This window comes from Ovis aries, chromosome Y, assembly GCF_016772045.2.
Source record: "Ovis aries strain OAR_USU_Benz2616 breed Rambouillet chromosome Y, ARS-UI_Ramb_v3.0, whole genome shotgun sequence".
NCBI lineage: Eukaryota > Metazoa > Chordata > Mammalia > Artiodactyla > Bovidae > Ovis > Ovis aries.
In genome coordinates this window covers 23,802,535-23,829,734 of record NC_082741.1, presented here as the reverse complement: position 1 = coordinate 23,829,734, position 27,200 = coordinate 23,802,535, and positions in this window count along the sequence as shown.

Sequence of the window (27,200 nt, the reverse complement as noted above, 5' to 3'; positions counted from 1 at the left end):
TCACGGAGTTATACAGGGAAGAGGAGAGGGAGGAAGTAGACAGAGGTGGCCAGGAGGATAAAAGAGGGAAATGAAAAGCAGAGAGACAGATCCAGCCAGTGACCAGTTCCTGAAGTGTTCTCCACCGTCTGGAACACGGAGATTCACAGAATTGGGTAGAGAAGAGAAGGGGGAGGGAAGAGACAGAGGCCACCTGGTGGAGAAAAAGGAGTGTCCAAAGGAGGAGAGAGTGGTCAAGCCAGTAATCTCGCTCTCAGGTAAAATTGGGTAGTGAAGTTTGGGTTTTTAAATGTACAAAATTGACAACAAATACCAAAAAGCAAAGATTAAAAATCTAGAATAGAGGTTGGATGTTAAAAAATGCAATATTAAGGAAAAGAAGAAGAAGAAAAAAAAGCCACAAGAACTATTAAAACAACAACAACAACCACACAAAGACTATATACAGTGTTTGCTTTAAAAAATAGGTTTCTTTTTAAGTAAGAGTAGGTTATAAGAATAAAAATTAAAGGATAAATAGAGGACTTAAATATTTCTAAAAGTTAAAAAAAGAAGAAGAAGAAAAAGAAAAGAAGAAAAAACTACCACACAACAACATCAGCGAAAAAGAAAAAAAGAAAATGAAATGGTCATAAAAATAGTAAAGATATTTCTGGCCCTTTCTCTGGTGTTGTGGGCAGTGTGGGGTTATTTCCAAGGCGGTTCCCTCCATTAAATTTCTTCTGTTTGCTGGTCTCTTCAGTGTCTGATTTCCGTCCTCTTAAGGGGGGGGGGCATGGTGGACACTTTTTATTTTTATTTTTTTTGGCTCCCTTGTTCAGTTGCGCTGTGGGGAGGGAGGGAGGCTGCAAACAAATAAAACCTGCGTGTGCTTTCAGCATCTCAGACCCACTGGGCCTGCCCATGCTCACGATGCACACCGCTCATGCTCTACGTTGCTCCAGGGTCTGAGGCCGGCCCTAGGCTGCACGCACCTCCCAGGTCTAAGCCGAACTCAGGTTCGGTGCTCAGGTAAGCCCTCAGAGGCACAGATTCGGTTGGGACTGCCTTTTGTGTCCTTCTGACGTCCGAGTAGCTCAGGTGGGTGGTGAGCGCGGTCACGGTGACTTATCGCCTTTCCCGTGTCCGCTGCTAGTTTTCTGGATGTACCACTGGTGCCCCTTGTGAGGTGGATGGTGACTGTCCAGAACCCCCAGAAGCCTTAGCAAAGAAGCCTGCTTGCAGTTTTGTAGGTAAAGTCTCTCCCGGGCTGTGATCACCCCCTTCCAGCCCATACGGTTCTGGCTGCCAGCCACCGGCAGGGAATGGTCTGTAACTGGCTATTTCTGTTCCATCCTTTGTTCTGTGTGTGGTTCTGGTGGTGTTTTATGTTCGGGCTCTTCACATGGTAGCTATCCCACAGTCTGGTTTGCTAGTGCAGGTTCATTCGTTGTGGTTATGTGCGGGGCGTTCCTGCCTGATTCTTAAAAAGCACTGCAGCCCACGCCTCCTGCACCTCCCTGCCCTGCCCCCACTTGCTAGTGTCGGATGCAGGCGTCTGTGCTGCTTTTCTGCTGGGGGAGTTACTGTTGGGCTTGTAATCTGTTGGTTTTAATTATATATTTATGTTTCCTTCCTGCTACGTTGCCCTCTCTGCTTCCAAAGCTCGCCACAGACTCGGCAGGGAGAATGTTTCTTGGTGTTTGGAAACCCCTCTTCTTAAGATTCCCTTCCCGGAACGGGATTCCCTTCCCGGGATGGAGCTCCCTTCCTACCTCCTTTGTCTCTTTTCTCATCGATAGCTTTTTCCTGGCCATCACTTTCAGGCTGTATGTGTCCCTAGGTATGAGATGGTTTTCTTGCAGACAGTATATTCTTGTATGCATTCACCCAGTCTTTGCCTTTTCATTGGAGCATTTAGCCCATTTCTGTTTAAGGTAGTTGTTGATAAGTATGATCTTCTTACCATTTACTATATATTTTGTGGCTTTGTTTTTATAAGCTTTTCTGTTTCCTATCTAGAGAAGATCCTTCAGCATTTGCTGAAGTGCTGGTTTGGTGGTTCTGAACACTAACTGCTTTTGTTTGTCTGTAAAGCTCTTGTTTTGTCTTTTGAATGAGAATACTATCCTTGTTGGATAGAGTAATTTTGGCTTTAGGCTTTTGCCTTTCAGCAATTTAGGTACATCCTGCCATTCCCTTCTAAGCTGAAGAGTTTCTATTGTAAGATCAGCTGTTATCCTTATGGGGATTCCCTTCTATGTTATTTGTTGTGATTCCTTTGTTACCTTGAATATTTGTTCATTGTGTATATTTATTTGTTTGTTTGTTTGTTTGTTTGATTAATGTGTCTTTTGACATGTTGTGTCTTGGTTTTCCCCCTATGGGACACACTGGGATTTTTCATTTTAGTTGTCTGTTCTTTTTCCCATTTCAGGGAAGTTTTTAACTATTTCCTCCTCAAATATTTTCTCATGCCCTTTACTTTTGTCTTCTTTCTCTGAGAAACCTATGATTTAAATATGGGGGCATTTAACATTGTCCCATAGGTCTCTGTGATTGTCTTCATTTCTCTCTTGCTTTTTTTTTTCCTGCTCTGCTTCATTTATTTCCCATATCCGATCTTCCAGCTCACTTAGTCTTTCTTCTGCCTCAGTTACAGTACTGTTCCTGTTGTCCAGAGTGATTTCTATCTCAGTTATGTCATCGCTCATTATTGATTGACTACTCATGATTTCTTCCAGGTCCATTTAAAACACCCCTTTCATCTTCTCAATCCATGCCTGAAGTCTATTTATCTGTCGATCCATTTGTTTCCAAGACATTGACTATTTTTGTGCTGAACTGTTTTTCCTGTAGACTTCCTACCTCCTCCTCTTTCACTGGTTTGTTGATTTTCATTGTATTCCTTCATCTGCTGGATATGTCTCTGCCTTTTCATGTTGTTTCGATGACTGTCTTCGAGGTCTATTTTCTGCACACCGGAGGGCCATCATTGCTATTAATTGGGTGGTCTCCTCCAAGTGAATGTGGTGGGACCAGTGGCTTGTGTAAGTTTTCTTGTTGAGAGAACTTTTTGTTGTTGTTGTTAAAGAGGATGGCTGTTGATCTCACTTGTTCTGAGAGTCCATGCAGTGTCCATTAGGGACTTAGAAGGCTCTATTACGGCTTCGATTCCAGATGAGCTACTTCAAATCATCGAAGACGATGCTGTGAAAGTGATGTACTCAATAAGACAAGAAATTTGAAAATCTCAGCTGTGGCTCAGTTGGAAATGGTCAGTTGTCATTCCAGTCTCGAAAAAGGCAATGCCAACGAATGCTCAAACTACCATGCAATTTTACTCATCTCACATGCTAACAAAGAAATGCTCAAAATTCTCCAAGCCAGGCTTCAGCAATATGTGAACCATGAACTTCCAGATATTCAATCTTGTTTTAGAAAATACAGAGGAACCAAAGATCAAATTCCCAACATCTGCTGGATCTTCACAAAAAAGCAAGCAAGTTCCAGAAAAACATCTAGTTCTGCTTTATTGAGTATGCCAAAGCCTTTGAGTGTACGGATCAAAATAAACTGTGGAAAATTCTGAAAGAGACGGTAGTACCACACCACCAGATCTGCCTCTTGAGAAGCCTGTATACAGTTCAGGAAGCAACAGTTAGAACTGGACATTGAATAACAGACTGGTTCCAAATAGGAAAACCAGCACCTCAAGGGTATATATTGTCACTCTGCTTATTTAACTTCTATGCAGAGAAATGTGTGGTTGGAAGAAATGCAAACGGGAATCAAGACTGCGAGGAGAAATGTCAAAAACTTCAGATATGTAGATGACACCCCCCTTATGGCAGAAACTAAAGAGGAACTGAAGAGTCTCTTGATGAAAGTGAAAGAGGAAAGTGAAGAAGTAGGCTTAAAGCTCTAAATAAGGAAACCTGAGATGGCATCCTGTCCCATCAGTTCATGACAAATAGATGGGAAAACAGTGGAAATGGTGGCAGACTGTTTTTTGGGGGGAGGGGGGGCTCCAAAATCACTGAAGATACTGACTGACGCCATGAAATTAAAAGACGCTTACTCTTCCTAGACAGCATAAAACAAGACCAGAGGCTGACTGTAGCTCAGATCATGAAATCTGTATTGCCAAATTCAGACTTAAATTGAAGAAAGGAGGAACAAACCACTAAACCATTCAGGAATGACCTATCTCAAATCCCTTATGATTACACAGTGTAAGTGAGAAATAAATGTAAGGGACTAGATCTGGTAGAATGCCTGATGAACTATGGACGGAGGTTCATGACATTGTAAAGGAGACAGGGATCAAAACCATTCCCAAGAAAAAAGAAATGCAAAAAGGCAAAATGGCTACCTGAGGAGGCCTTACAATTAGCTGTGAAATGAAGAGAAATGAAGGCAAAGGAGAGAAGGAAAGATATACCTATTTGAACACAGAGTTCCAAGGAGAGAGAAGAAAGCCTTCCTCGGTGATCAGTGCCAAGAAATAAAGCAAAGCAATAAAGCAAAGCAATGCAATGGGGAAGACTAAAGATTTCTTCAAGAAAACCGGAGATACCAAGGGGGCATTTCATGCAAAGATGGGCACTATTAAGGACATAAATGGTATGGACCTAACAGAAGCAATAGGTATTAAGATGAGGTGGCAAAGAACACACAGAAGAACTGTACATCAAAGATCTTCACAACCCAAATAATCATGACGATGTGATCACTCACCTACATCCAGATACTTGGAATGTGAAGTCAAGTGGGCCTTAAGAAGCATCACTATGAACAAAGTGAGTGGAAGTGATAGAATTCCAGTTGAGCTATTTGAAATCCTAAACGATTATGCTGCGGAAGTGCTTCACTCAATATGTCAGCAAATTTAAAAAACTAAGCAGCGGCTCAGGACTGGGAAAGGTCAGTCTTCATTTCAATCCCAAACAAAGGCAATGCCAAAGAATGCTCAAACTACTGCACAATTGCACTCTTCTCACACGCTAGTAGAGTAATGCACAAAAATATCCAAGCCAAGCTTCAGCAATACATGAACCATAAACTTCCAGATGTTCAAGCTGGTTTTGGACAAGTCAGAGGAACCAGAGATCAAATGAGTGTATGCACCACTACTTCTGATGATGCATGCAGCAACTACTGAGGTTGAAATCACGAGTTTGCATTCTGCTTTTACTAAGAATTGAATTAGGACAGGTGCACTACTTAGCTTGCACTCTGGCACATACATTACAACTCTAGAGCATAAGGATCACAACCACGTGCGTCTGCACTCCGGACCTGGCATGTGGTAATGACTGAAAATGCAAGAAGCTTTTCACAGTTACTGACCCCTGATTTGAAACCACTGCTGCTGCTGCTGCTAAGTCACTTCAGTCGTGTCCTACTCTGTGTGACCACATTGATTACCAGCCCACCAGGCTCCCCTGTCCCTGGGATTCTTGGGGCAAGAATACTGGAGTGCGTTGCCACTTCCTTCTCCAATGCATGCATGCATGCTAAGTCGCTTTAGTCTTATCCGACTCCATGCGAACCTATGGACAGTAGCCCACGACGCCCCTCTGTCCACGGGATTCTCCAGGCAAGAATATTGGGGTGAGTTGCCATTTCCTTCTCTTATGTCAAACCACACATGCTACAAACACTGAGCTTGCCCTCTGGAATACGCGCTTGTTGATACTGAGGCCGCCATCTAGAGAACGCTCGCAGGAGCTACTTAGTTTCCAATCTGGATCACCCTTTCTGCCACCATTGAGACTATTAACAAGCTTTAGAACAAGTGCATTGCTGTCACTGAGACTGCACAGTAGAGCATACATCCCATCACTCCTAAACCCGGGTTCTTTAGGATATGGCCTACCACTACTGAGCCTGTCCCTAAAACATGCCTGTTGTAAACTCACATACACTTTTGGTGTATTACGCTCTGGATTCGGCATCCCTGCACTACTGAAATTGCCTTCCAGAACAAGAGTTCATCACCGGCTGAACTTTCACTCTGAAGCATGAACATCACAATCATTAGCTTGTTGCTTTATAGGTAAGTCAGGCCACTACTCAACCTGCACTGTAGTTCAGGTGTGCCTAAATAGTTACTGAACTTGCACTCTGAAGTTTCCTTCTGGACACAACTGAGCCAGAACTCCTGTAGACCGAGTGAGTTTAAACACTGGAGGACATGGTACGCCTCTCCTGAGCATGAGCTCAAGTGCAGGCATCCGGGCTCTGCTGAGAACATGCTCTAGTTGCACACATGCCAAAGTAACTGAACGTGCAGCTGGGGGTACAGATCTCATGAATACAGAGTGAGCGCATTTCCTCATGGGTTTTGCACTACTGAGGTTTACTCAGAAGCATATCTTCCATCGTGACTGCGTGTGCCTTCAAGAGCCAATGTTCTGACACTACGGAGACTGTGCTGTAGAGTAAGAATGCCTGAACTACACAACTGCACACTGAATCATGCATCCCAGGAGTATAAATCCTAGCACTACAGCACACTTGTCACTTCTGAGTCCTTACACTAAGCAGGCATGGCACAGCTAGTGAGCATGTGGTCTAGAGCATATGTGTGGCCATTACTAATTTCAGACTCGGAAGCCTGTGTCTTGCCACTTGTAAGCCCAGGCCCCCAAATATTCATGCTTCAGCTACTGATAGTGCACCCTGGTACACTCCTTTATCACTGCTGAGCCTGCGTTACAGAGCATGAGTTCCACTACTACTAATCTTGCTCGATGGCCTGGGTGCTTAAACCTGTGAGCCTACACTCTGCAGCTGAAAATTGCCAATGACTTGGCTTGCCGTCTGTTGCATATTTTCCCCAGGCTTCTTCCTGCACTCTGGAGCACCTACTCCAGGAGGCTACTTTCTAAAACACATATCATCTCCACGAGTGAACCGTCATTCTAGATCAACTGTGTGACCACTAGTGACCTTGAATTCTGAAGTGTTATCTTAACTTCCTTGAGGTATTGCTCGAGAAGGTGTGTGTAACAATTACCCCAGTGACGTTTTATACCAGACATTTTGCTGCTAGTCACCCAGCACTCTAGACTGTGCAAGCTGTGAGTAGTGTACCTGTATATCTGTGGATGACGTGCCACCACTACAGACCTGGTGTATACTTCATATGTCCTGCCTCAATTGATCGTGCGTCACCATACACATATGCCACAACCCTTGCGCTTGCACTGTTGAGGGCTTGTCTTCCCTCTACTGAGCTTGTGTGGCAGAGCAGGTATATCACATTTTCTGAATTGGATCTCTGGATATGCAACCAAAAATAAAAACCCAGCTTTCAAGAGAACATGTCCCTCTGCAGTCTGCACTCTTTTTCCTTTGGGAATTTTAACTTGCTTTGCTACTGTGTCTGACACAGATATGCCAACCTCACTGTGACTACAGGCCAGCCAAATGGGAAAGGGGACAGAATGAATCAAATCCCCCTTTTGCTCACTCAACAGGAGGTCCACAGGCACCAGGTCTCATTCTATTAACTATCTCTGCTTCTCCAACTGCAGTCAGTGCTACACAGGGCCTGCTTCATGCTTGCCAGGGTCTCTCACCAAACACAGGCATTTTAGCAGCTAGCATCCTTGAGATGTCCCTGGGCTAGGTGAAAGCACTCTGAGACAGTGTTCCTTCTCCCTTGGCTCTGTGCCTGCAGTGAATGTATGCCTCTTCCTCAGCTGGGACATGAAGCCACAGCTCTTCACTGATTAAATCCCGTGTCTGGTCCAAACTCACATCGTAGCTTCTCCATCAACCTCCACTGCACGCTTTCAGAGCCAGGTTATCTTAGATCAGCCCAAGAGGCACTTCAGAAAGTGACATTCAAATCTGGCTATATAGCTGATACTGAGATCTTCAAGGCATGAAAACACTTCAAAATTACGTTGCTAAAACATTCTACAGATTATATGTATAGGAGAGCTTTCGAACTTACAAGTAACATCAAATACCAAAATAGGTTCTTACTTTTCCTTTCTCCACTTCTCTCATTCTCTCTCACACACACATGCACACATCCTTTTTACATGTTAAGACAATTACACGAAAAACAGATCATAGATTTTTAAATAACATCTCAATATGCAGATCAAACAAAACTGTACTTCCTCTATTTCAAACAAAATCACATAAATTACCCATTGGTTTCCCTATATTTGATATTATTGAATAATGCTATAAGTTGATCTTTTTGTTTTTAATGGGGTTTTTAACTTTGACTGAAATACTTGCTTCAGACTTACTGAAGGCAGAATTAACTATTTTTTTTTCTTTTTTTGACCTCCTCCTTTTAGATTTGGGGGGTGATGTTTCAAAGTCAGATGTGTTCACAGTAATGGATGCTACTTCCACCAGTCCTGGCTGAAGGGGTCCCAGTGATACCTGAATAACAATTTTTGTTTCAGGAGACAATCCTTCTAGCTGCTTAGGCTTCTTAAACATTTGATGACACTGGGTCTTGTGCTCCCTTTCCTCTCTGGAAGTTAAAAACTGTAGCCGACATTTGGAACACTGGTGAAACTCTTTTCCCAGTGCCCTCGATGATGTCTGCATGCTGTTGCAGTTTGAAAAATTTTGAGACAAAACGGGCAAAGTAAATTCTTGGTGTTACCATGGTATGCTCTGAAATGTGCATCCACATCTGCAAAAAATGATGATCTGTAACTGCAAACCTGGCATACATAGGGCATTTCACCAGGCTTATGATTGTCTTTCATGTGCTCTAAGAGAACCTGATCTGTCTCAAAGGACAACTCACAGATGTGACAGACTGCGGAGGGCTCCTGGGCCGTGTGGACACTTTCAATGTGACACTGCAGCTGGAAGGGAGTAGGAAACTGGCGGAGGCAGTGCTGGCAGGTGGTGTGGGTTTTCCAGCTGTCACCTCTCTGCCTCTCAAGTTCCAAATGGTGCTTCATGTGATTCATAAACTTGACATTTTTTAGAACTTTCAAACAGCTGAGGCATTTAAACGCCGTGTGGGTCTTCGGTTCTGGCTGCCCAACTCCTCCATGCTCGCCATAGTAGAAGTCGCGAAGTAACACAATCAGATTTCCTTCTGTGGGATCACCAATTTTGTTTGGACTTGCCAAACTTGGAAAATCAGTTTTTGTCCGTCCACTTTCCCCTAAAGGTCTTACAGGCTTGCAATGAACACTGTCCTTTGGAAAAGGTGTTGGACAAGGTTCTCCATTCTGAACATGGCTTAGTGAGGTATGGACACGGTCTGGTGTGCTTTGCTGAGTGGTCTCTGTATGAAAAAAACCTGAGGGGGAGAAACCTAAAGAATGTTCCCCTACAATGCCATCACTGAGTTTAGGCCTTCTGGGATTTCTGCGATTTGTTTCACAAGGGGAAACTCGCTTTGATACATGAGGACTTTTATTCATATCTCCTGCAGAAACTGCTGTTTCTACTGGATGCTGCAATGACCTTGTGAAGGTAATCAAAGAAGAACATAACTCCTTCGAAAAGCAATCAGGCACTATTTGTGGTGAAAGATTTTTATAATCAGCTTGAGACGGAGGTTCAATAATAATAGGACTACCTGTTGATCTTGAGTCAGAGTCAGACACTGGCAAGACAGTCTTTGCTTCTGATGTAGGAGTCACATGACTAACAGGCTGTAATCTGTGAGCGTTACCTCTCCTGAAGTGACCACACCTTTTTCTCCTTGAATAAGAACCTGGGGTATCTCTGTTCAGTATGTTTGAAACGACTGGTTTTGAAGCTGAGCTCATCCCAACAAAGATCACGTCAGCATCGCATTTCCATGTTCCACTCCAACCAAGATCACTTCATCATCATCATCAGCATCTACTTGTTTGGGCTCTCCCTCCCTTTTCCGTACTTCTGGCTCTTGTTCTTCTTCACGTAACATACATGGGAGTTCCATATTTTTAATACTTTTTTATTCTTAGAGGGTGCGGCCACAAGTCCCAGTGCTTCCTTTACACAAACTGCCACCTAAGTGTAAACATACTACAGATTAGTTAAGTACAGAAAAATGGGCTATTTGAGTATCTCCAAAACTCTAGAGTACTTATACACACCCTTATCTTACAGACAAAGACACTGAGTGTCAACCAGACTCAATGACAGCTGAAAAAACTACGACTACAAGTCTACATGGCTCTAGAATCATAGCTTTGTCGCATGTTCAATTTAACCTCTTCTACTTAAAAAAATAAAGAGGGGGAAAAAAAAACAAAACGCCACACTGATCATTAGGTGAAATCACATGTAAAGGAGAGTATTTTTACAAAAGCATTGTTCTACAGCGTTTAGAAGCATGGACTTTGGAGTCAAAGGAGATTAAGTTGGAATTCTAACTTAACCACACACCAGTTGCGTCTTCTTGGGCAAATTTGTAACTTTTAAATGTGTTTCTGTATCTCAAAAACAAACATGCTTATTTCTTAGACTTAAGGTTAACAGCTTTTTTAAAAGCATCAGCTATTCAATGGCATCTTGTTTTGTAGTAAAAATGGAAGAAAATGTATCTTAAATGCACATTACAACCGATCCACAAATTCTAATTTCATAAATGTTAACAAAGAAAATAGGTAGCAAATTCAAAGTATAATCTATCTATACCTAGTTAACAAACAGCATAATTCAATGTCAAGCCCTTAACACAGGCCTAGGAAAAGGAGAATGGGCTCTCTTTGATAATCTCACCCCAAATCCACACTGACATATCCTAAATTTCTCCCTCTAATCCTCGCTAAACGTCAATCCAACAATGCTTCATCCTTTATGCCACATGTCTCTTCCCCACATAGCATGCAAAGTGTTGCCATTCTTTCTCTCATACCAATATCAGACAGAGATATCACTCACACACACACACACACACACACACACACACACACACACACCCCTGATATCCCTTATGAATACAGGTGAAAGAGTCCTCAACAAAATACTGGCAAACAAAATTCAACAGCATATAAAAAAGACTGTATACCATGATCACATGGGATTTAGGGAGGTATGCAAAGTTGGTTCATTATAGGAAAGTCAATCAACATTATGCCATTTTAAAACAATAAAACAAATAACACATCTGCCTGAAGATAAAGCATTTCCTTGAATCTAGCACCGTTTCATAACCAGGGTTAAAAGAACACTTAATACTTAAGAACAGAAGAGAACTTTCTCAATCAAAGGGCACCTGTAAAAAGACCCACAGCTAACATCATACTTAAGAATGAAAAACTGAAAGCTTTCCCTCTAAGACCGGGAACAACACAAGGAAGTCTATTACACACTTTGGCTCAACATTATACTGGCAGTTTTACAACCAGAGCAATCAGGTAACAAAAGAGAATTGTTGCTGTAGTTTAAAAAAAAAAACACAATGAAAAAACAAAAAACAGCCTTCAGAATGGAAAGGAAAAAGTCAAAGTATATTGGAGATAACATACTTTTGTATAGAAAATCTTGAAGAAAACACAAGTATTAGAATTAATATAAAGCTTACAGAATAGAAGACAAATATTTTAAAAGTCAACCACATTTTACACTGTAGCAACAAATGTTGTTGAGTAAATACTTGAATCTACACGAGCATTCAAAAGAATACTTAGGAAGTCAGAAAGAGGAAGACAATATATTATTTTGAATGGCTGAGTAATACTCCACTGTGTATATGTACCACAGCTTTCTGATCCATTTATCTGTTGGTGGACATCTAGGTTGTTCCATGTCCTGGCTATTATAAACAGTGCTGCGATGAACACCAGGGTACATGTGTCTCTTTCAATTCTGGTTTCCTCAGTGTGTATGCCCAGCGGTGGGATTGCTGGGTCATATGGCAGTTCTATTTGCCATTTTTTAAGGAATCTCCACAATGTTCTCCATAGTGGCTGCACTAGATTGCATTCCCACCAACAGTGTAAGAGGGTTCCCTTTTCTCCACACCCTCTCCAGCATTTATTGCTTGCAGACTTTATAGGAATCAATTCTAATGAGACGGATGAAACTGGAGCCGATTATACACAGTGAAGTGAGCCAGAAAGAAATACACCAATACAGTCTACTAACACATATATATGGAATTTAGAAAGATGGTAATGATAACACTGCACGAGAGACAACAGAAGAGACACAGATGTATAGAACAGATTTTTGGACTCTGAGGGAGCAGGAGAGGGTGGGATAATTTGGGAGAATAGCACTGAAACATGTACACTATCATGTAAGGTAGTCGCCAGTCTATGTTTGAAGCAGGATACAGGATGTTTGGGGCTGGTGCACAGGGATGATCCAGAGAGATGATATGGGGTGGGAGGTGGGAGGGGGGTCAGGATTGGGAACTTATGTACACCTGTGGTGGATTCATGTCAATGTATGGCAAAACCAACACAGTGTTATAAAATAAAATAAAGTAAAAATAAAAATAATAAAAAGGAGAGAAAGACAAATATCATATGGCATCACTTACATGGACTCTAAAATATGACACAAATGAACTTATCTATGAAACAGAAACAGACTCACAGACATAGAGAGCACACTATGTGATTCCCAAGAGGGGAAAGTTGGGGTAGGCACAGATTGGGAGCTGGTGATTAGCAGATGCAAACTATAATATATACAAGAGAGAAATAAGAGCATACTGTATAGCACAAGGAACTATATTCATAATTTGTGATAAACAATCATGGAACAGTGTATGAAAAAATTGTATGTGCATATGTGTGTGTTTACATATGAAGGAAAGGAAAGGACAACTGTTGGCAAGCACGTACAGAAATTGGATCCTTGTGTGTTATAGATAGATTTTAAAATGGTGCACCTGCTACAGAAAACAGTTTAAAGGCTCCTCAAAAAACTAAAAAACTAGACCTGATACATGATTCTGCAATTCCACTTCAGGATATAAAATCAAAAGAATTTAACATGGGGTCTTGGGATATCTGCAGAGCTGTGCTCACAGCAGCACGAAGCACAACAACTAAGAGGTGGAAGCATCGAAATGTCCATCAAATGTGATATATACACACAATGAAATATTATTTAGCCATATAGAGAAAATTCTGTCACATGCTACAACATGCATGATCATTTCAGACATCAAGCCAAATGCAATAAGACAGTCGTACAAAAAGACAAATACTGTAAGTTTCTACTTGTATGAAATAGCTAACACAGTCAAGCAATAGAAAGGAAACAAAAAAGAACGATGGAGTCCATGGTCTAGGTCAACGGGCAAGAAAAGAGGAGTTGCTGTTTAATGGGACAGGTGATGGGTACAGAGTTTCGATTTTGCAAGCTGTAAAGGTGTAGAGATCTGCTTCATAACAATGTGATAAGGAATTCTCTGGTAGTTCAGAGGTTAGGACTCCACAGTGTCCTATCAGGGGCCTGGGTATGATCCTCAACCAGGGAACTGTCATTCAAGCTGCACAACACAGCTAAAACAATGACAACAACAACAAATCAACACTGTGACTACGTGTGTGTATATGTCTTAGTCACTCAGTTGTGCCCAACGTTGCATCCCCAGGGACTAAAGCTCACCACGTTCCCTTCTCCATCAGATTTGCAGTGGGTTGCCATTTCTTTCTCCAAAAGGCTGATGAAAGTGTGCAAAGTACTTAGAATTCAAAAATGGTAAAATGGTAAAAATTTAAGTTAGATGTTTTCTACAACAATTAAAAACAGAAAAGCATTTAACAACCAGGAAAAGAATTTGAATAGACATTTCCGACTCTTTGCAACCCAATGGACTGTAGTCTACCAGGCTCCTCCGTTCATGGGATATTCCAGGCAAGAGTGCTGGAGTGGATTACCATTTCCTTCTCAAGGCGATCTTCCCCACCCAGGAATTGATCCCAGGTCTCCTACCTTGCAGGCAGACACTTTCCCTTCTGAGCCACCAGGGAAGCCCTGAGCAAAATGTCAATCAGTCTCACTGAGATACTACTTCACACCCAGACTACTTCACACCCAATCAAAAGGACGAATAATAACAAGTGCTGCAGAGGATGTGGAGAAAAGGAATCTTCATGATATTGTTGAAGTAATTGCTATAAAATGGTACAACCACTCTTGCAAAAGTGGTTGGTCAGTACCTCAAAAATTAAATGTAGAGTAGAGATATGATCCAGGAATTTCCCTCTTTTGTATATATGCACCAACACTGAAAATGTTCAGTCCATGCAAAATCAGTGTTCACAGCAACATTACTCGCAATAGCCACAAAGAGTACACCATCCACGTATTATCCATTCATTGACGAATGGATAAACAAACTGTAGTATATGCTCAAAATGGACTGCATGGAAGCCATTTACCATATTCATATACCATATTCAGCCATAAAAATAAAACAAAAACATTCACTGCTATACAAGCATGAACACGATGAATCTTGAAAGTACACAAACGAGGGGACTTTCCTGGCGATCCAGGGTTTAAGACTCTCCACAGGTGCCATCCCAGGGCTGGGAACTAAGATCCCACATGCCACAGAGCTAAATGAATAAATATTTAAAAAGAAAATACGACATCTGAATAAAGCCAGACACAAAGGTCACACATTGTATGTGGGAGAACTGTATGTGGAAGACAAGCAGGAAAGAGAAGCACTCTGTAATCCAAGTGAAACATTTTTTTCAGGGAGGAGGAAATGAACTACTCTGATAAAGGCTACCAACAAATTAAATAAAATAACCATTAAAAATTCACCACTGAGTTAAACATTTGAATTCACCTGTGGCCTTGACAAGAGTGGCTTTATGGGAAAATGAGAGAACTCGAGATAACAAAGTCTAGGAACAACTCTGCAGAGTTCTATAACAAGCAAATATGAAATAAAAGCAGCAGAAGCAGGAGGTGTCACCAAAAGATGGGTTTTTAACGACAGGTCACATTATAGTCAGTCTGTTTGCTGATGGGAACCATCCAGAGAAACAGAAACCTTAATCCAGGAGGACAAAGAGGAGACTTGCTAGAATATCAAGAAATGAGTAGGTCTAGAAATGAGCAGATAAAGAATTGAGTACATCAAACCACAAGAGCACACAAGCTGGAAAAGGCAATGGAAACCCACACCAGTACTCTGGCCTGGAATATCCCACAGGTGGAGGAGCCTGGTAGGCCGCAGTCCATGGGGTTTCGAAGGGTTGGACACGACTGGGCGACTTCACTCTCATGCACTGGAGAAGGAAATGGCAACCCACTCCAGCATTCTTGCCTGGAGAATCCCAGAAAAGGGGGAGCCTTGTGGGTGGCTGTCCATGAGACTGCAGAGTCAGACACGACTGAAGCGGCTTAGCAGCAGTAGCAGCACCCAAGAAGGGTACACAAGCCAAATAATCTGCTCATGTTGACAGAGCTGAGATAATATTAAAAAAAGGCTGGCATAGTGGATTAATGGGTATGGTAACCAGCCTTCAAGTGAATTCAATCTCCTGATATTCCCACCCCTGTGTAGTTCTCTCTCAATCTATCACAGGGTAGACCTGTGAGACTAAGCAAATACACTAGTGCAGATGTGTAACATCTCAAAAAAACCCTGCACTTTATCATGGGTGCAAGCACTTTCCTGAATCACTCATTCTGAGTAAAGACAGCAGCCTCCACAAGAGAAGCCCCTTGGAGAGGCCCACAGAAGGAGGAACTGAGGCTTCAAGAGTACAGACAAGTGAGAGAGCTTAGATTCAACAAGCTAAGTCTTCAAGGTTGCCAAGCCAGACAAAAGCTTGACTACTACCTCAGGAGAGATCCTAGGCCAAGAGATAACAAGTGGTAAGTTCTTTCAAACTATTCCATTTTGAGATCATATGTACAACACAAACATTTCAAGTTCTAATACCATTCACATCATACTTACACACAGAACAGTTCTCCTATAAATATAGCAAAAATCAAAACACACACACACACACACACACACACACACACACACACACACACCCCTATCCACAGCACCGAAACACAGGAGTTGCCTGGCAGTCCAGTGGTTTGGTTAGGACTCAGCCCTCTCACTGCCAGGATCCTGTGTTCGATCCCTGGCTGGGGAACTAATATCCTATGAAGCCACATGTTGTCACCAAAACAAAACATGCTGTGAAGTTCAAAGCTGTACCAGCAAGATAAGTATACAACACAGCTGTAGGCACAAGTGGCTGGGCATAGAGCTTCCTATGATCTTGTTTACTCGCATTAAATGAACTCAGATGGTGCCTCACCCCCATCCAGTGGAGTTCACTTACTTAATGAAGAAAAGCCCTTAAGGGTACAGAAATGAGCAAGTAATCTCACGTGAACATGTTAAATCACAGGATATTTTCTCTGAATGAACCACCGAATTCATTCATTCATTTGGCCAGGCCGTTTGGCTTGTGGGGTCCCAGTTCCCTGACCAGAGACTGAATCCAGACTACTGCAGTGAAAGCCCAAAATCCTAATCACCAGGCCACCAGGGAACCCCACACCTGCATTGCTTTGCTTTGCTAGCTAAAACCTTAGGATATGTGCATTGCCCCACTTTAGCCTCACCAAGTGGTAGGAGTCACCTCTACACAGCTTAAGACCCATGGTGCTCTTACTTTTTTTCTTTCAAGAAGGCAGGAGAAAGCAAGTCACCCTGCCTGTTTTTAAGCTTGACACTCAGAAAGCTGCAAACCTGAAACCATGATGGCCCTGAAGTCAACACCCGCAATCAGGGTCAGGTAATCCCCAATCAGGAATACTCTCTCTCAACAGCAACGTGTCAGCCTACGAATGAAAGGAGAAAAACGCAAAGTAAGAAAGCCACACCTTTGTCCCTCGTTGTAAAGATGTCTGTCACCTTACCTCAGGGGCCCACTGAAATCCTGAGCGCTTGAGACCTCCCAGGCAGCACACGGTCACATCCTGGGGACAAGCAGAGGAAACGGCCAGGGTGAGTCCCCTGTTCTGGGAACATTCTATCCCCCCAGTCCCTACCTGGTCCTATTCTATGGATGCTGACCAGGCGTCTCACACTCAACCAGACCAAGTGATTGAACTCCTTTGCCCTGAGCTTCTTCCTCCCACCTCCCTTCTCTCAGTAACAAACAAACAAATACCTCATATGCCAACTTCCGAACCAAAGGCCTGAATCTTGGGGCTCCCAGGGACGGGGCAGCCCTGGAGTCTGAGGAGAGGCCGAGGAAACAGGAAAACGACCAAAGCACTAGGGCAGTGAAGAGGCCACTAGATCGATTTTTTTTCTTTTTTTTTTGCTGTGCTCGCCTGACTATGCCTGGGTGCAGGACCGGGTTGGGCCGTGAAGATTTGTGTGCGTGTGTATTTAAATCATTAGGTTCCACAGGAGAGCTAGGGGTGGTGCCCCACCCACCCCCCGGGCCGGAAAGCTGCTGGAGAGCTGAGCCCGCCCAGACTAGAGAGGACAGAGGGCGAAAGGCGCCTGAGGCCTGTGGGTCCTGCCGCACGCTCCCTCCTGAGGGCCCGTGGGCCCTCACCAGCCGCCCCACCGAGCAAGGCCTCGTGAGAGTGGGGACCCGAGAAACCCTCCCTATAGCCGTCAGGCACCGCTTTGGCTGAACCACGCTCCAGTCCTTACCAGCCCCCATTGACGGAGGAGACAGAACTGCCTGCTGCTCACCTGCCTTAGGCAGTTCCCGGATCAAGCCTGAGGAGGCGAGCCCGAGGGGATGAGGAGGGGAGCCTGAGGGGATGAGGCCTCCTCAGGTCTGGGGCGCCGCCTCAGCTCCCCCTACAGGCGAGCGGGCTGCCTCCGATGATTGGCTGCCAGGTGCCGGCGCCTGCCATCTGATTGGCCGCAAGGCTGAGTTGGGCGCATGCGCACGCGATGGACACCCCACCCCCTCCCCCACCCCGTAAAAGCACCCCCTGTGGGCGTGGTCAGGCTGAATCTGAATCTCAAGAGTATTGGGTCAAGATTGCTCAGCTCACCGAAGGCGAAGAAAGAAAAAAACAGATGGCACAGTCGCCAGGGCACAGGGCTGAGAACGGCCTCCGAGTCTACTAGGGGAGTCCAGTGATGGTGTCCGGCACTCACAGCCCTCAGGGGTGACCTCCCTTAAGCCAGTTCTTTGCTTAAGCAACTTGTCCTTACAGTGCATCTTGGCGCCCCTCCTCTTGGAATTCCATTTCAATCAAGGCAGGGCAGCCTGCCCCTGTTTTTGCACTGTCTATTGTGAGCTGAGAATGAGCTTTACTTCTTCTTCTTCTTCTTTTTAATTTTAGAGCTTTACACTTTTAATGGCTGAGGAAAACCGAAAAGACTTTTATTTTCTGACGTGGAAATTGTGTGAAATTCAGTTTTCGGAGTCCTTAAATTTGGAACAGGGACTTGCCAGTTTCTTTCGTTGTTGTCTATGGCTGAAAACTTAATGGCCAATGATCATATTCGCAAAGCCTAAAATATTTCTTCTTTGGCCCTTCACAGAGTCTTTTTTAAATGCCCTGTGCTGCTGGAAGTCTCCTAGTAGACCGTTGAGATCTCCTATGGGAGGATAAAGTTTTGGTTTTGTTACATTATTTTCTTCTCTAATATATTCATTTTTCATTCTTTACTAATTTCATTCCTTCACATCGCTATAAGTTTGTTCTGTTGCTCATCTTTACAACTTTTTGAGATAACTGTTTGTAACTCTCATTTCTCTTGTATCTAATGCTATAAATTTACCTTAATTTGTTGTTGTTGTTCAGTCCCTCAGTCATGTTGGACTCTTTGCAACGCCATGGACTGCATGCAGCACACCAGGCTTTCCTGTCCTTCACTGTCTCCTGGAGTTTGCTCAAACTCATGTCCATTGAGTTGGTGATACCATCCGAACATCTCATCCATCGCCGCCCACTTCTTCTCCTGCCCTCAGTCGTTCCCAGCATCAAGGTGGTTTCCAATGAGTTGGCTTTTCCCATCAGGTGGCCAAACTATTGGATCGTCAGATTCAGCATCAGTCCTTCCAGTGAATATTCAGAGTTGATTTCCCTTAGGATTGACTGGTTGAATCTTGCTGTCCAAGGGACTCTCGAGAGTCTTCAACACCACAGTTCAAAAGCATCAGTTCTTCGGCACTCCACCTTCTTTACGGTCCAGCTGTCACATCCATACATGACTGTGGGGAAAAGCATAGCTGTGACTAGATGGACTTTGTCAGCAAAGAAATGTCTCTGCTTTTTACTAGGCTGTCTAGGCTTGTCATAGCTTTTCTTCCAAGGGCCACATATCTTTTAAGCTCATGGCTGCATTCACCACCCACAATCATTTTGGACCCCAAGAAAATAAAGCCTGTTACTCTTTCCATTGTTTCTCCGTACAACTTTAACTGTGTCCCGCAATTTTTGCGAATAGGCTGTTCATTATCATTCACGTCCGAGTATATCCTAATATTCTCTTCTAAAGACAAGCCTAAATATTGCATGGGCTTCCCTGGTCACTCAACTGGTAAATCGCTTCCAGCCAATGCAGGAGACACAAAAGGCCTGGGTTTGATCCCGGGTCAGGAGGATCCCCTGGAGAAAATAATGGCAATCTGCTCCAGGATGCTTGCATGAAAATTCCATAGAGATATGTGTTAAGATAGTTATTTCTATTTTCCAAGTGAATGGCATTTTCAAAGACGTTTCTTGGTCAATTTCTCATTATTGCATTATAGTCAGATGACACAGTCTAAATATTATTGATCCTTTGTATTCGAAGATTTCCGTTAAGTATGCCGTACTTCAGATTTCCATCTCCGTGAAGTCAAAATGAAGTGGGTGTTGTGTAGAGAAAGCACTTGCAATGTCTGAAATGTGTGTATGTGAAATGACTTCCTTTATGCTTCACAATTATTCCAGCATCTTTCAGTAGGGTACCTTTAACTACGTTCCAGGGTTTTCTCAAATTTTACCAGTTTTTCCACAAATGTTCTTTCCTAGTTTCATAGTCCCATATAGGATACTGAACTGCATGAGAATATAGAGCAAGAAGCTACAGATACCTCCCTTAGCTTACTCTGGTCTATAGCAGTTTCTTAAACTTTCCTTGTTTTTCAAGACTTTTGACCGTTTTCAGGAGTCCTTCAGGGACAGGTATTTTGCAGAATGACTCTCTATATGAGTTTGGGATGTTTCTCCTGATTGCCCTGGGGTTTATATAATTGTAGAACTATACCTCCAAGGCAAAATATCTTTCTCATCATCTCCCATCAAGGATTCATACTATCAATATGACCTACCACTAGTTCGTCTGCTAGAAAGTTGTCTCCTTCCTGCTGACATATTCTGTTCTTGGAAACAAGCCGCTAAACACAGCCTACATTTACGGAGGGGCATGGAATCTCATCTTGAGGAAAATATCGAAGAGATACACAAATTACTGAGTATACAAGTTAATTGAAACTCCCTTGTAAGGAAGATCTGGTCCTTCTAGCCATATCTTTTAATGTTAAATTAATTAAAGTAAAGATTTAATAGGTTTCCCAGTTGGTGCTAGTGGTAAAGTACCTGCCTGCCAATACAGGAGATGTAAAAGATGTGGGTTCAGAGGAGCCTGGTGTGCTACACTGATGGGGTCGCAAAGAGTTGGACAGACTGAAGCCGCTGAACACACAAAAAGATTTAATACCTCAGTCACACTGGCTACATTTTAACATTTGCAAAGTGGCATATTAGACACAGACATAGAAAATATATTTTACTGAGAATTCCTTAGTGATCGGGTTATTAGAGATTTGTGCTTCCACTGCAGGGGGCAGAGAGTCAACCCCTGGTTGAAGATCTAAGATCCCTTAATCCTCACCGCAAGGCAAAAAAAAAAAAAAAAAAAAAAAAGAAAGAAAACAAGCCCTGCCGGATGAACACTCCTTCTGAGTATACAGATAAAGGATATAAACAGAACACCTCACAGAAAAGAAAAGAAACATAAGCATTTATATATGTGAAAAGCTGATCGCCCTTATGAGGGAATACATGTAACAATTATGAAAATGTTTTCTATTGCTGCAGAAAGGTCTGTGAATAGCACTGACTTAGGTCATTGTTTTTCCAACCTTTCTTCTTTTCAAATGTGATGCATATTAACACATGAAACTGCTTTAGCTCTGTCTCAAAAATTTGCTATTTTCACTATCATTCAGTTCAAATAATGTTTTTCCCATAACAATTTCTCTTAGGAGCAATAAGTTATTTAGGTTCAGAAGCAGGAGAAGGAGAAGCCTAAACCACAACATTAAAGAGGCTTGTGAATTGCAGAGGTGCCGCTTTTGCACTTTGGGTTCCTGGCAATCCTTACTCTATCCTCAGCCTGTGTGCAGTGCCATTGCTTCATTTTCAAACTTTGGGAGTTCTGTACTCCTCAGTTATCTTTCTGGGGTTTTGTTTGGTCATGCCACAGAAGCTGTGGGATCTTAGTTCCACAACCAGGTGTTGAACCCTGGCCATTGACCGTGAAAGCATCAACTCCGAACCACTGAAGCAACAGGGAATTCTCATACCTCTTTCTTTCTTTCTTTCAAATATTTGTTCATTTACTTGGCTGTGCTTGTTTTTAGTTCCAGCACAAGGACCCTTCAATCTTCATTGTAGCATGTGGGAGCAGGAATTTTAATTGTCACATGTGGTATTTTTAGTTGCAGTATGTGGGATCTAATGCCCGGACCAAGGAATGAACTTGGATGCCCTAATCTGGGAGCACCGAGTATTTCCACCGGACTACAGGGATGTCCTTCCCATGAATGAACCCAGGTCTCCCACATTGCAAGTGAATTCCTTACTGTCTGAACCACCATAGCTTTGACTATAAGAATTTTGGTCAGCAGAGTGATGCCTTAGCTTTTTTTTTTTTTTTTTTTCTTTTTTAATGCTGTCTATGATTGCCATAGCTTTCTTCCAAGGAGCTAGCTTCCTTTGATTTTGTGGCTACATTCACGATCCTCAGTGATTTTGGAGTCCAAGAAAATCAAACGTGCTGTTATTTTCAGTTGTTCACCATTTCTTTGCCATAAAGTGATGGGACCAGACGTTGTGATCTTCGTCTTTTGAAATTTGAGTTTTAAGCCAGCCTTTCACTCTCCTCTTTTGCCACCATCAAGAGGCTCTTCACTTTCTGCCCTTAGGGTGACATCATCTGCATATCTGAGGTTGTCGCTGTTTCTCCAGCAATCTTGATTCCAGATTGTGCTTCATCCAGCCCAGTGTTTTTCATGATGTACTCTGCGTTTAAGTTAAATAAGCAGGGCAACAGTATATAATCCTGACGTACTCCTTTCCCTATTTGGAACCAGTCGCTTGTTCCATGTCCAGTTCTAAGTGTTGCTTCTTGACCTGCATACAGATTTCTCAGGAGGCAGGTCAGATGGTCTGGTATTCCCATCTCTTTAAGAATTTTCCAGTTTGTTGTGGTTCACACAGGCAAAGGTCTCATCACTTCATGGAAAATAGATGAAGAAACAATGGAAAAAGTGACAGAATTTATTTTCTTGAGCTCCAAAATCACTGCAGATGGTGACTGCAGCCACGAAATTAAAAGATGCTCACTGCTTGGAAGAAAAGTTGTGACAAAGCTAGGCAGTGTTTTAAAAGAAAGAGACATTACTTTGCCAACAAATGTCCATAAAGTCAAAGCTATGGTTTTTCCAGGAGTCAGGTACAGATGGAGGAGCTGCACCATAAAGAAGGCTGAGTGCTGAAGAATGGATCCTTTCAAACTGTGGTGCTGGAGAATGGAGAAGACTCTTGAGAGTCCCTTGGACTGCAAGGAGATCCAACCAGTCAATCCTAAGGGAAATCAACCCTGAATCTTCAGTGGAAAAACTGATGCTGAAGCTCCAATACTTTGGCCTCCTGAAGGGAAGAGTCAGCTCATTGGGAAAACAAAACAAAACAAAACCCTTGATCCTGGGAAATATTGAAGGCAGCAGCAGAAGGCATGACAGAGGATGAGATGATTGGGTGGCGTCATCAACCCAACGGAATGAGTCTGAGCAAGCCTCAGGGGATGATGATGGACATGGAAGCGTGGCATACAGAAGTTCATGGGGTCACAGGGAGTCAGACACGACTGAGCAACTGAACAACAAAAGCCAGGCAGGGTCTTTATGTACAGCTGGCTGAACCTCAATGGGGCTTTTCTGAATTTCTGGAGGTGGGTAAAACATAATTTTTTAGCCAGATCCCATGCTGCAGCATGTCTGGAATATTTTGTGCTCGTAGTCAATCTTTTTTGTGTGTTTTCTGGGTGGCACTTGGGAGTCAGTGTTCCTCACAATGATGGATGCTGTCTCTCTCAGTCCCAGCTGAACTGAACTTTGGATCATGACCTCTGTTTCAGGAGGCAACCCTGGCAAGTGCTCTGGCTGTTTGAATGACTGATGATTCTTGGTTTGGTGCTCGGTCTTTTCCTTCACGTTCAAACTTTGTAGCCAGCACGTGCAACATGGAAAGACCCTCCTGTTGCAGTTCCTCCGAGCGTGATTTACAAAGGATGTCACCTATTTGAACATTTTGAGGCAAAACAGACAAACAAATTGTTCATGTTTCCATGCCATGTTCTAAAATACGCCTCTACATTGGCAAAGGCTGACAATCTGTAAGTGCAAACACGGCAGACATAGGGCATTTTGCCAGGTTTGTGACTGTCCTTCAGGTACTGTAAGAGAACCTGATCTGTTTTGAAGGACAATTCACAGATATTACAGACCGTGGAGGGCTCCCAGGAAGCAGGGACACTTTCCATGCGACACTGCAGCTGGAACGAGGTGGGAAACTGGCGGTGGCAGTGCTGGCAGGTAGTGTGGGTTTCCCAGCTGTCACCCTTCTGCCTCTCAAGCTCCAGATGGTTCCTCAGGTGGGTCATAAACTTGACATATTTTAGAAGACTCAAGCAGCTGAGGCATTTGAAGGCTGTGTGAGTCTTCTGTTCTGGTGCCGTCTCTTGTATGCTCCAAAGTAAAAGCCATCAGATAACATTTACTCTCATCAGTGAATTTGATCCCAGATTTACTTTCATGGGATCAACAGTCTTGCTCTGACGTGCAAGAGTCAGAAAGTCCATTTTCTCCAGGCCTGACAAACTGCATGTTCCTTCTGGATCCATAAGACGGAAGCATGCCTGGCCATTGGTGCGAGTCCGTGAAAATGATGCCCCACCATGCACACGGCTTGGTGAGGTCAGGGAATCTTCCAAGGTCATAACCGTGTTTTTCCAGGAGGGATACCTGGAGGGGCCATGGTGGAGGCAGGTCCCCCTGGGATTCCATCGCTGAGTTTGGGTCTTTTGGGATTCCCACTGTTAAAATTCACATCTGAAGTGGGACACCGCTTTGAATTTAGAGGGCTTTCATCCTTGCCTCCTAATGAGAGAACGGCTCGAGAGAGACAGGGAGGCCACAGAGAGAACGATTCTGAATTGTGAAGGACAGTTTCTGGCGAGCTCGTTTTCTAATCAGGTTTAGATGAAGGCTCCGAAATAATAGAACTGCCTCTTCCTCCCCATACACACTGAGAAACTGGTGATACGGCAGCTGGCTCTGATGCTGGGGTCCTAAGATTTGCAGGTTGCCACCTGCAGGAGGGATCCGGATTCACGTGGTCCTTCATTCTTCTTGAAGATGAGTCCCTGGTCACTCTGTTCAAAACGTTAGAAATGACTGGCTTTGAAGTTGAAATCACTCTGACAAAGAAGGTTTCAGCATCCTCCTTGACGTGCTCCACTCCAACAAAGATGACCTCAGCATCGTCATTGTCCTCACCTCTGGATTTGGACACGGCGGTCTTTTTCTCGGGTTGTGGTGGTGCTTGTGCTTCCTCACACGGGAAGAGATGGGCCATTTTGCAACCACTTGTGGCTTCAAGTGGCCCCTTCTAGTGTTTTTCTCCCCCTAAAAGCAATCACCAGGCAAGGTCATCCCCTCTGATCTCAGGTGTCAGTCTCTGTGGTTTCAGGTCACCCTCAGTTGGTCACCGAGAATATTAAATGGAAAACTCCAGAAATATACAACTTACGCATTTTAAGCTGCAGGTAATTCTGAGGAGAGTGATTGGAATCTCACACCATCCTGCTTCCTCCTGCCCAGAATGTGAATCGTTCCTTAGTCCTGAACATCCCACGCGTCTGTCACTCGGTTACCACAATGACTGTTGAGATGCCACAGGGCTTGTGACCAAGTTTTCCTTACTTTACTCAATAATGGCCCCAAACCGTAAGTGGAGGGATGCTGTCCATTGACATATGCCAGAGAAAAATCCATTAAGTGCTGCCTTTCAGTGAAAAGATCCAAGTTCTCAATTTGATATAAAAGAGAAAGAAACAATGTATGCTGAGGTTGCTAATATCTGTGGTGAATGTGAAGAAGAGAAAATAAATCTGGGTTAGTTTTGCTGTCAAACCTCCAACTGCAAAAGGTATGGACACAGAGCGTAGTAAGTGCTTAGTTAGGGTGAAAAAAAATCGCTCAATTAGTACAGTAGTATATTTTACATAGCGACTACACTCACAACACTTTTATAAAAGTATATTGTTATAATTGTTCCATGTTATTATTACACCTTCCCTGGTGGCTCAGATGGTAAAGTGTCTGCCTACAATTCGGGAGAGCCAGGTTCAATGCCTGGGTCAGGAAGATCCTGTGAAGAAGGAAATGGCAATCCAGCCCAGAATTCTTGCCTGGGAAATCCCATGGACAGAGGAGCGTAATAAGCGGCACTCCATGGGGTCGCAAAGAGTTGCACACGACTGAGCGACTTCACTTTCACTTTCCTGTTCTTTTTAGGCAGTGGCTATCTCTTACTGTGCCTCTATACAGTAGACTGCATCACAGGTGTGTTTGTATAGAAGAACCATTGTGTACATAGAGTTTGATACTGTGTGAGGTTACCGATGTCCCCTGGGGGTCTTGAAACTTACTGTCTGCCGATAAGTGGTGATGATTATATTTCTTTCAAAAGACAAAATTAGTACCTGGTTGAATCACTGGCTGAAACATTGAGATAACTATTAGCACCCTTAGACATAAGGAAACATCTCAAACTCAGTGAAATGACATGACCGTTTTAAACTTCCTTCTCCAGCCAACACTTTTGCCTTGACTCCCCATGGTGGCCCCCGTGTTCCTCTTAAACTCTGCAGGAGAGTTGGTAGGCACCATTTTGCTTACAGATCTACAATCTCACTCAGAAATGCTGACCGACAGAAAATGTCCAAAAGAGCCCCCAGCTGTCACTTGGGGGTGCCTCTCACTCCCTCCACTTTCCGAGTCCAGAAGGCACCATAGTCTATACATGGATCCAAAATATTTTCTTTAAATCCCAGCCATTTCTAATAGCAGGACTTGAACCTGCCTCATGCTGGCAACTCTCTCTCTCTCTCTCTCTCTCTCTCTCTCTCTCTCTCTCTCTCTCTCTCTCTCTCAGAGAGGGAGAGCATTTACACTGTACTTGAAACTACTTCCACAGCATCAACATTGTATTAGGTATTATACGGATGTGGAGATGATTTAAAACATGTGGGAGTATCCCCTTATGTTACATGCAAAGACTGTACCATTTTATGTAATGGACTTGATCACCCATTAATTTTGGTGTCTCCAGGTGCAGGGTTCCCAGACCCAATCTCCCAAGGGTACCAAGGAGGGAGGGACGGGACTTCTCAAGACTTCTACTGCTCCCCCTGCCTTGGATGCTGTCTCAATTACCAGCACCCAACTCCTGAGCTGCCTCGGTCCACAGTTTCTCTGCCAGGCTTTCCTGAGCATGATGTCAGAAATCACAGCCTCCCCCAACTCACATGCCATTTTCCCCTCCAGAGCTATCGGGCTGCTGTATTTTGGTTTCTAGAACAACATGGAGTGTCTGTCAGTGCTACATGCCTGCTGCAGAAATAAACAGTAACTGTTATGAAACAATCATTTACCTGTACCTCAAGCTCGGCCCACTCATTCCTGGCTCCCCAGGTACTTACACTTGATCTTAGCCAAAAGGCTGAGAAGCAATTTCTCCAAGCATTTGATGACTTCCAAATCTGAATGGATTAAAACTATCAGGCAAGAGAGAAAGTCAGCCAGTATGTAGCTGGATGCTGACAGGGGCAGCGGTGCTCCTTGAAATTAAAGGTTTGTAACACAGTTTCTCTCCATATAATACATTTGTTGATAGCTTCCATGCCATTAACACGTTTCGTAGACATTAAAGGCCATTCTAAAGTTTACATTTGGCCATTTGTGATACCAGATCACATTTCATCA